Source organism: Dendropsophus ebraccatus, chromosome 1 (assembly GCF_027789765.1).
Source record: "Dendropsophus ebraccatus isolate aDenEbr1 chromosome 1, aDenEbr1.pat, whole genome shotgun sequence".
In the NCBI taxonomy this organism is placed as follows: Eukaryota; Metazoa; Chordata; class Amphibia; order Anura; family Hylidae; genus Dendropsophus; species Dendropsophus ebraccatus.
Window position 1 is genome coordinate 164,704,642 of NC_091454.1, and position 10,180 is coordinate 164,714,821.

Genomic DNA, 10,180 nt, shown 5'->3' on the forward strand with positions numbered 1-10,180 from the left:
TACGGTGTGTGGGTTTATACCCTTAGGGTTCTTTTACATGTAGTGAGTTTGCAGCGGATTTCACGTTGCAAGTTTCGCCAGTACCACAGTACCACTATAGTCTATGGCTCTCCATTTTCGTAGTGGATTTTCAGCCATGTTTAACTATTTAGCTGCTGGGCTGGTAAAAATTATAAACAGCCAATGCTTAAACCCCCCCCCCCCTTTCCCCGTGTTGCCCCCAAAACCCTCCTGCTTCTCTGGGTCCCCGCTCACTCCCAACCCACTCAGCCAATTTGAGGCTGTGGCGGGACAGCACACTGATTAGCAGGGCTTTAAGCAATGCTGGGGTACGTAGGTGGGTAAGCATTGGCTGTTTATTATTGTTACTACATTCTCGCAGCGGAATTAAAATCTGCAGCAAGAATGAAGGGCCATAGACTATAATTGTACTGAGTATTGCAGTGGATTTTACTGCAAAACTCACTACATTTACATTTTCTTTTTGTGTTTTTACACAAGATGGCGCCCGGGAGAAAAGGACGGGGTCCACAGTGTTTTGGTATGCATACTTTATTTAACTTTGTTATGTGTGTTAATTAAGCAGAAAAAGAAAAACGGAAGCTGAGCTGAGGTTACAGGTCGCTACTAGAGATGAGCATGACTTGAGCATGCTCGAGAGTGATCGCTTTATATTTGACTACCGGTGACTGAAAAATTTGTATGCAGCCCTAGTGTTTCCTGAAAAACATGGATACAGCTTGAGGCTGGGTTCACACACAGTATATTTCAGTCAGTAGTGTGGTCCTCATATTGCAACCAAAACCAGGAGTGGATTGAAAACACAGAAAGGATCTGTTCACACAATGTTGAAGTTGAGTGGATGGCCGCCATTTAATGGCAAATATTTGCTGTTATTTTAAAACAACGGCTGGTGTATAGAAATAATGGCAGTTATTTACTGTTATATGGCGGCCATCCACTCAATTTCATCATTGTGTGAACGGAGCCTTTCTGTTTTTTCAATCCACTCCTGGTTGAGGTTGCAAAATACTGACTAAAATATACTGTGTGTGAACATAGCCTATGAGTGTAAGATATGATAAGCTATCACATTTTGTAATGATTTGTTGGGTCCATGGTGTTTTTTCAAAATGCAGCATGCTGTAGGTATTGTGTATATTGTGGGTGTTTATTCCCTATTTATAAGCCTATGGGGGGAAAATGCATGCTTAGTATGTTAGTGGCACATGCATGCTGCATTAAAAAAAGATTTTAAAGGGTTTTCCTGACAAAAAAGACTGATGAGCTGTCCACAGGATACTTCATCAGTCTCTGATCGCTGGGGTGCTTAAACATCAGCTGTTCAGCCCCATCCACACTACGCAGTAAATGGGGCTGGAAACAGTTTCTCCCTGTGTAGAGGCAGCGACTGGATGCAGCCCTAGGGAGTCCTGGAAAACATGGATACAATCTATGGCCCACCCTACTGTTCAGAGTCTGATGGAACTATCCTGTGGATGGCTCATCAGTCATAGTAATTAAACACCCACAATATACCATGGAAACACTATGGGCCACATGTATCATCCGGCGGACGGATGATTTTTGGCGGAAAGTGCCGATTTGCGTATTATTTTATACGCAAATGGCCGATTTGCGAATAAAATAATCGCAAATCGGCACTTTCCGCCGAGTACGCCAGGGGGAGGAAAGGGGGCGGAAAGTAGGCGGGAAGTGGGCGGAACGGAGGGCGCGGACTCAGAGTCCGCGCGATTTATCATCCGTTCCGCCCAAATGTACGCCGAAAACCTACTCCAGTCCTCAGCTGGCGTAGGTTTTCGGCGGTGCGCACCGGCGCGCACAGGATTTATGTACAGGCAGTCCGCCTCTACATAAATCCCCGTACCGCCGGAGCTGCAGGGGCATTTTTAAGTCCGGCGTAAAAAACGCCGGACTTAATAAATGCCTCCCTTTGGATCCAGCAAATCTATTACAAAATGTGTATAAAACTACAAATAAAGCTCCACAATAACAACTCAAAAATTTGCAGAAGAAAAACAGCAAAACCATAAAAAAACAACCAAAGTTAAAAACCATTGAGAGGAGTCCGGTACATAGATAATGTATAGGGGATATGTTAGATCTGTTAAGGACTATAGTTCTCAGAATGACATATACATTTTATAAAAATACACCATCACACACAGGCACATAAATACAAAGAAATTGTTTCAGTTCATAAATGAGTACACCAATATAGATAATAACCCCCGATCAGGGTGAACCTATTTTATTTGTATTGATTTTTATGTTCTGATCCACTCAGTTCTCTGCATGGAGAGCAGCGGGAGCGGAGGCGCACAAGCCCTCTCATAGACAGGCTATGGTAGACTGAGGCAGGCAGGATTCCACATAAGGATATGGTGTCAGTGTGTATCCACTAGGAGGCGCCACACCCTGAAGCAGAAGATTGGCAGGGAGCTGTGTTATATAATAGCTGCCATGTTAGGTGACATTTTATTTTTTATTTGTCATAAATAAGTAAATTATTTGAGTTTTTAATTCACATATTTGGTAAAATGATTGCATCTTTTAAGTTTCTATAGAAATTCACACATGCTGGATCCATTACTAGACTCCTCCACATCACAGCACAATAAAAATATATTTGTGAAACTGTTCAAAAGCAAATTTCACCTCATTGTCCAAAACAACTCATCACAGCTCTCATTTCTGAAAAATCAAATACAACAAGAAAGCTGCGCAGTGATTGGTTAATAATGGCAACAAGCAGCAGAGTTCTCACCAATCTGCCCCAATTTATTTATTGTAGGTGAGAAATGCAAACTCTCCTTGTTGCCACCAGCAACCAATCACAGCACAGCTTGTACTGAACTCTTATTATATTCTGTCTGTTCCCTCCTGCTCAGAAAGCAGTACTGAAGATAAAGTGGAGGAGAGGCATGATAGCGTCTGGATGTCAGCATGAGCAGTTGTGGACATGAGTTGTATCATTTATACACTGATCTTGTCACTGTACATAATTACCCTACTGAGGTGGCCCTGGGCTAGGAAGGGTGTCGGGAGGGTCCGCATCAGGGGGCTGGGGCGGGTTTGGGCTTGGAAGGGTGCCAAATGGGTCCGCATTAGGGGGCTGGGAAGGGTCCACATTAGTGTGCGGGCCTGGGCTTCAAAGGGCGCTGTGGGGGTCCACATTATAGTAAAGGATAGGTAAATTAAAGGTTGGGGTGGGTAATTGGGTTAGGGTGGAGGGGCTCCCTTATGGTGCCTTCACCTTGAAGTGGTGAGGGAGCTTGCGTACCTTGGTGATCCAATGAGCTAAGTTGGTGGGAGTAATACTCCTGGTGGGGTCATATGTACCAGACAGGTCAATGGGAAGAGGCCAGACTAAGCAAGGCACCCAGAAGAAAAGGCTGGTATCTTAGAAATTAAAAGAAAAATTAAAAGCCATTCACTTAAATAACACCTATTACAATGTTGTATAACTTTGTAATGTGTGTTATTTAGTGAAATAATGCTTTACACCGCACTACCCCTTTAATTATCAACATTGTTCTTGCTCCTTACTCTCCTACAACCTCTGCCCCATAGCAGCTGTCACAGCTATAGTTATGCTCATAAATAATTTAGCCTCAAAGTTATGGGTCCACAGGCCAGGCTTCTTGATACAACGCTGTGCTGTCCTGATAAGGTGCTTAAAACCATCTTCGGGTTTCTTCCATATAGATTTATATTTAGATTGGAAGTGTCCACATTTATTTCAGTCAGAAAAGGATAAGCCATATTTAAATACCCTGAAAAAGTAGCATTTTTCCAACATCGATATCATATGGCCAGCTTTATTCCTAATCTCACATTAAACCTAAAATATAGTAATACACAGTTTAATCACTAAATATTTTTGAGACTTATTAATACTTTGATTTCTTATTCCATTTTTTAGTTATCCGTTGGGAAAATGTTTACTTGACACTTTTAAAATCAATATACTGTATGTTTGTTGTGATTGTCAGATTACCCACTAGAGGTCACTCTTGGGCAACAACTGAAATATGACCGTCACACACAGATATACCTAGGGCTACTATTATTCCCCCGATATATCCTGTTTCTGAACGTACATACAGAATAAAGCATTTACTTTTCTGCCAAAATCATTCAATCAATTAATGACCCTTAGATTTGAAGGTGCTTGACATATTGGAGAATGCCAATGGTAGGTAAAGTCCGACAGCATTCAGGATACAGTTCAAAGCTTTATTGGCACATCAGGTACATGTAGTGATGTTTCGACCAAACAGTCTTTATCAAGCATACATGTCATGTCATACATGCATGCTGTCATTCAACGACTGTATAACTGGAAAAAAAATAATGCTTCTCCTCAAATCCTTAATGTATTTGCTTTAAAAGAAGTGCAGTTCTGGTCTTAAATGTTATTTGCAAGCCACTGTAGATGATCCATTCCAGAAGTTATTCTTCATTGTATCTACATTTTGGGAAATCATAGATAACAGACTACAGCTAAACTGAATTGTCCAGTGGGAGTGATAAGTATTCTAAGGGTCCTATTCCACGGGCCGATGGGGGCCCGATCACTAATGTAAACAAGTGCCGATCTGCTAGATTTAGCAAGGGCTAGCGTGGGTTGCAGGGACATAGTTACTGATGTCCTTGCAGTTCTTGTTTAAACACCATACTTTACCTAAACATGTTGCAGGTCTTCTCCTGCGCTCCTTCTTTCTCCCAGTCCTGCGCGCAGCTTCGGTGTGGCCTGTCTGAGCTGATGGACCGCTCAGCCAGTCACTGGCCGCGGCAGTCCTGGCCAGTGATTGGCTGAGCTGTCAGCTAAGACAGACCGCACCGAAGCTGCCGCTGCGTGCAGGACCGGGAGGAAGAAGGAGCGCAGGAGAAGACCTGCAACATGCTTTGGTAAAGTATGGTGCTTGGGAAATCGACGTTCGCCCGCCGAGCATCGCGGTCGGTGCCCGATGACTTTAGGTTTGATTGTTGTCTCTATTCCACGGAGCGATAATCCGCTGAATCGGGCCGATTCGGCCAATTATTGCTCCATGGAATAGGCCCCTAAGAGCTATCACCTCTCATTACGTTGATACTCCTCCCCTTCACTTTGTACCAGTGATGGCGAACCCTCGGCACTGCAGCTGTTGCAAAACTACAATTCCCATCATGCTTAGAAAACCAAAGATGTGGCTTAGGCTAGCCAGGTATAATAGAAATTGTAGTTCTGCAACAGCTGGAGTGCTAGAGGTTCGCCCTCACTGCTTTATACTGTTCCTAAAATGGTATATACAAAAGCCTAGAAGAGGGCTAATAGATAGATAGAATTTTCTAGAATTGAGAAGGGATCCCAAGTCTATATTTTATACAGGTTTTCCTTGTGGGCCGTTTCCCCCAAAAATTATATATTTGTGTTAAATGATTAGTAATGATGGACATATTGTATGATACCTGATGGTTGAAGAAATGACTCACAGATTGTCTAAACCTAAATGGTGTTGCATTTGGAAAATCTAAGTGATATCTGGCCTCACCTCTGTGGAGACACAGGCTAAAGCAGGTATGAAGCAATGATAAGATTTCTCAGGGAACACCACCTATTATTGGAGGATCCTGCTGAAATTTAAGAAAAACAAATCATTGCTCTACAAACACCTATAGAGGAATTTCTAAAGCAGCTCTTCTTTTGTACATACATTTGATATGTTAGCAAAAAATATTAAATGTGCAACTGGCAGATCAGAATACACATGGGGGGGGGCGGTTACTATTGTTTGCTGAATATCTAACATGCATTGCAAAAGTTGTGCTTCTTTACTATTTAACTTTTTTTGTCGCACACTGGTTAGTAAATCCCTACCCATATGTAAAATACAAAGCAATTTACACCCCTCTAGCTCTGCCCCGTTTTTTGGGGGAAAAAACCCCCCTGAACAGCACAGAGGCTCCCTGCTCCCTCATCCAGTGTAGATGTTCCCTTTGGTGATGGTGTGTTACAGTATCAGCAGGTGTGTCTAGTCAATATAGATCTGCCCTACCATTTGTGAATGGTACAGTGACAAGTCCAGACTACTTGAAAATCATCATCATTGGGGTTATCTGTTTAGTGGTCAAAGTGATCCAGATTGCTTGGAGCTTACCTCTTGTATCCCTTTAAAAAAAAAAACAACAACTCACCAATGGTACATCGGTGCTCCAGTCTTCCTGATAGTATTCTTGGCCTGAGACAGAGGCGGAGGCCCATTTTCAGCACTTCCTGATTGGCAATGAATTACCAATAAGGCACAACGGCACAGAGATGGTTAACCATTACATATAGACACCTTTTAAAGTACATTTAAATAGTTAATAATTTTTCCTATCCGGAGTACCCCTTTATTCCAGTCATTGTGCCTTTGCATGAACAACAAAGGCCTGATTTCATCTTCATGGACAACAGTGCTCCATCTAATCGAGGTCGCATCATTAGAGAGTGGCTCCTGGAAACTGGGGGACCTTAAATGGAGAGACCTGCATTTCCTCCAGACCTGAATACCATAGAAAATCTATAGGATCCGCTGTGTAAAGGCTCCTGTGTACCCCAGAACATCAATGACCTGAGGGCCACCCTTTAAGAATAGTGGGATGTCACGCCTCAGCAGGCAATAAGTTAACTTGTGGACAGCATGAGACGTCGTTGTCTGCCTAAGGGCAGATGAAAAGTTATTGAGACACTGACATACTTTGTTGGGGTATACCCGCCACACTGTTGTTGGCTTTTGTTTCAAGACATTGTTTGAGATGAGGAAATAACTATTGCATGCTTCTACTTAAATACCCTACTTTCATGGTACAGTATATTATCACTGTAGCGTGAACTTTTTACATTTTCCTTAAATTTCACCCGAAAGCCAAATATCCCTAATTTTTTGTGAGTAGTGTATATCAAAGGAGTGTCCTTTGCGTTAACAAGTTGGCCCAACAATTTTTTTAGGTATGGACTGTGGCAAAAATAAATATATTATACTCCCCTTCCCCGATGCCAAACCCTCCTCCATCCACCCCAATTGTGTCTGGTTTTGGATCAGCAGAAGTGGATCACCATGAGAAGTGCCTTCTCAGCCAATCATTGGCCAAGATGAGTCACATATGGTCATAAGCATGTCAAAAGAAACACAGGAAGAGCTTTTCAGCTGGGAGCAGCTCTCTGCAGCATCAGTACAGACACAAAAGGAGATCAGAGCAGATAACTAGAACTTCTTTTTTTAAGCCAGCCTAGGCCCATAACTTGAAATCTTGTGAGGCCAAATAACTCTTTTAACCATAAGTAAAGCATACAGACTCTCCAATATCTGGGGCATACATTTGACAGACCATTTTAGTTATCCTCCAAATATAAGTCCCAAGTGTGGTGCAAACCATAGAAACCCATTTCAAACATGACATGATCTGCACAGCACTCAGACCATAGAGCTACCTACAAGACATACAACTAGGTGCTGCATTTTAATGGGAACATCAGAACACATGATAAACAGCATGGCGTCAGCTAGTAATCTCACCAATGGGCGGATTAGATCATCCTGAAGTTCGTGAGCCAAAACAGAATTGGTGTGTTCTTTTGGGGTTTAAGTTGTGAAACTTTTACTTAAAAGAAAGCCTTGAATTCATACCATGTTGTACAAGCTGGATGACAAGCCCCGTCACGGTGAACATTCCTCTGGCTGACCCCTTTTCATTTAGTCTCAGTGCTATAGTAACTGGGCCAGCTGTTCCCTACAGACAGGAGTTGTGACAACATGGATGTTTATTAGTTGAAGAAACCTCTTTGGGTTTGCACCTGCCTTCTGGTATAGCACAAGGAGTTTTGGCAACAGCACCCGGAAAATCATGTTAAGACTTCATGGGGAAAATGGTCCCAGGTGGTAACAGAATCACTCATTCAGGCTCACACATGACTGATGCGAGGTTGGTGACACTCCACCAAGGAGGCTTAGGGGCTGTTCACACAGTATTTTTCCAGTAGTGAGAAAATACGCACTTAAATTGTGACGTGAAATTTAGAGGGACTTCTGTCATGTACTTGGTCATTGAAGCCAATTTGCCCCATTCATACATGCTTGGAATTAGGGATGTGTCACATTGTATGTTCTCCCTGTGTTTGGATGGGTTTCCTCCAGTTTCCTTCCACTCTCCAAAACATACAGATAGGTGGACTTAGAATGTGAGTAGAGATGAGCGAACCTAGAGCATGCTCGAGTCCATCCGAACCAGATCGTTCGGCATTTGATTAGCGGGGGCTGCTGAACTTGGATAAAGCTCTAAGGTTGTCTGGAAAACATGGATACAGCCAATGACTATATCCATGTTTTCCACATAGCCTTAGGGCTTTATCCAACTTCAGCAGCCACCGCTAATCGAATGTCGAACGATCGGGTGCGGATGGACTCGAGCATGCTCCAGGTTCGCTCAACTCTAAATGTGAGCCCTAATGGGGTCAGACACTGATTTGAGGGGTAAAGTTCTGCAGAATAATTTAGTGCTATATAAAAAGATCAACATTCTTATGTGACATACATGCTCCAAACATACATAACACGATTCATAGTGTGAACAATGGCATCCATTTCAAATAGCAAACAATAGTACACAAATTTTTTAGTATGATGAAAATCACTGAATAGCAAAGATTTCTAACAATTCCATCAATGTTTACAAAATCCAGGGGTAGTTTCTAATGGAGATGTTTAACTAAAAAATGGAAAGACTTAATAGGGACCTTCCTGGGATCTGTAAGGAACCGTGCACACAGAGCCAAAGAGGAAGAAATTCCAAGCAGGGTTCATGCCGCAGATTACGCTTGAAATTCTACTTGTCCCATTGCTCCAATAGGATTTCTCATGCGCCTCCACTCTCCAGAGGGAGAGGCTCAGAAAGCACAGACTTCCCTCTGAGTTTCCGCCTCTTTGTGCTGTCTGCACGGGCTCTTAAAGGGAATCTGTCAGCTGTAATTCAGGTTCCAAACTGCTGACACTCTTAGATAGCTAGTATGTCAAGGATACACATGGTACCTTTTATAGATCTGTCGCAGGAAAATGCTTTTATTCTCTAGCACAAAGAGTCTTTCCCAAACTCCTGAATAGCTGCAAGCTGTAATGTCTCCTCTCCCCACCCTCCCTCCTTGATTGACACCTGAAGTCCAAACCAGGATCGGGTATGGTAGGGGGCAGGAAGAAGGTGTTACAGCTTGCTGCACTGTGGGAGCTCAGGAAAGCAATTTTATTCTTTTTACTATAGAATAAAAACATTTTCTATGTTATAGAAGCACAGACCGATATATAAAAGATATCATTTATCGCCTCACTCCAAACAGCTATCTAAACAATGTTAGCAATTTTAAATGTAAATTACAGCTGACAAATTCACTGTAAATGTATATTAAAAACGAAATTCTAAAAGACATAAAAATACAGAAGACTCTAGTTAGATTGTTTAAAGTGAATCTGTCATCTAAAATTTACTGCTTACACAGTTAGATAGCTGTTAGGGAAAGGAGACACATGGTACCTTTCTTTTATCCAGCTGTCTTTCCATAACATAGAAAAATGGTGTAAAGTGTCCACGAAAGCTCCTGAATTGTCTCCAAGCTCCCCTTACTTGATTGACCACCATCAAGAAGCTGAATGCACAGCACAGGAAAAAGATGTAGAAACAGGGCTCAGTGCCGGAAGTTGACTGCAAGTCAAACAGGGATGGGAGGGGGAGCAAAAAGTCATTCTAGCCCTTAGGACATCAAGCTTGGGAAAGCCTCTTGGACACTTTGCACCCCAGAATAAAGTCATTTGTTTATGTTACGGAACACAGACAAATATATGAAAGTTACCATGTCTCCTTCACCTAACAGATATCTAATAGTGTGAGTGGAATACAAAAACGTATTGCCACAACCATTGACAAAACGTATTGCCACAACCAATCATATTGATGTTTCAAAATAAATAGAAGTAATCAGTGTAACGTGAGCAAGATTTATTAATACAAAAAAATGTACATTGGATATACAAACGTAGCTATTGGGAAACTTTTGGTTTTAAATAACTAGCAAAATACAATATGTTTTGAAAGAAGTAGAAATTGCCTTTTGTAGAACGGTAAAGAAACTGGAGCACTTTCATTT